Genomic DNA, 1,615 nt, shown 5'->3' with positions numbered 1-1,615 from the left:
GAGCTACTGCTAGAGGATGGAAGGGCACTCAAGAGAGACGATTGGAAACTTTCCTAGGGAAGTCACTGTCTGCTGGGTGAGGGCGGCTGATTGAGGTCCCCAAGCCAAGAACAAAGTCACCTTATAGCAGCATACCAGTGACCACTACAATATTCCAGCAGGCAGCAACAGAGACCTGCCTCCAACAGCTGATTTTGTCAGTAATTTGGGTGGTCTGGGTGCAGGCGGGCATGGGCACCACTGCTGAGATTCAGGCAGAGATCTCATTGTTGCGCCAGAAAGGCAAGCTCCCTTCCCTTCCAGTGGATCACAGGAAGGGCTTGGGTCAGACTGGGAGACACTGTGCTTTTCCTGGCCACGGACATCAGGACTGAAGGTCACTAGCAGGTACTTCCCCAACTCCAACACATCTGAAATTGTGTGCATCTTTGATGCCGCAGGTGGGTGGTATAGCAGACAAACCCTAGAACTGGCCATTTCTGGTTTGGTGGGATTGCATCAACACCACGGGCAGATGGGGCATGGAGAGCAAAGAAACCACAGCTGAGTGTGGTCCCGCAAATGTTGCCTTGGAGCTGTGCTTTGGCGCTATACGGCTGTGGAGGCAGGATCTTTGAGTGTGCCTGAAATTGGCAGAAATTCGTGACCATCTAACAATAGGAACCTGTTCTGAGGTTGAGCCATGGTCTTGCAAATATATACATCATCAATAATAGCCTGCTCAAAGCCCTAGAAACTGACCCTAACAACAACAAGCTTTCCTTCTTCTGCTCCCACTTTCTCTACCAATAACTTTACTCACTCAATAGAAGAAAACATATTCAGCCAACTACCATAAAACATCCTGTGTCGAACTCTAAACCCTCTTTACGACAAACAGAAACACATATTCTTACTACACACAGTGATTCCACCACCACAAAGAAAATGGCAGAGCGACTCAACTCACCTGAATCAACAATAAAATAAAAAACACCAGTTTCACCTTTTAAAAATATTAAACTATAAAACCAAGACAAAACAAAGCAACATGTAACAAGCATCCAGAGACAACCTATAGAGATAGGGCTGTACCAGATTCCAAGGGCTTAGGTAGAGGTTCTGATTTCCAGTAACCCCAAGAACTCCCTGGACCTGCACTACCTGACTGTAAAGGTCCTAGTTTCCACCTTCTTTTTTTTTTTTTTTCCCCTTTTTTTAAATTTTATTTATTTATTTATTTATCATCTCTTGTGGTTAACCCCTATCCTTGTTTCATTTTTTTTTCCTGTTTGCTTTCTGTCTTCATTACGCTCCTTCTCTACCTTTTTTCTCTTAGTGACGTATCCTCAGATATAGCATAATTACCTGTTTTCTTCTTATTTTCTCCACTTTTTTGTTTTTTAGGTTACTGTTCCTGTGTTATCTCAGAGTGTATTTTTTTTCCATGTGCTTTAGTTTTTTTGATGGTTATTCAATTGTAAATTTTGCTTAACTGAGTGGGAGACAACAACCATCCCCATGAGATACAAGTACACCCACACATTCTGCAACTTCACTTACTGAGCAAGAGCCAGCACCTCCTTCTCCACCAATGGGCCAACAATAAAAAGCCACCAAGAAGAGCCTGAATAAC

Source organism: Orycteropus afer, unplaced genomic scaffold (genome assembly GCF_000298275.1).
Source record: "Orycteropus afer afer isolate SDZICR_OR568_19922 unplaced genomic scaffold, OryAfe1.0 scaffold00614, whole genome shotgun sequence".
Taxonomy (NCBI): Eukaryota; Metazoa; Chordata; class Mammalia; order Tubulidentata; family Orycteropodidae; genus Orycteropus; species Orycteropus afer.
The sequence above is the reverse complement of the archived record's forward strand: the minus strand, read 5'-3'. Positions refer to the sequence as shown.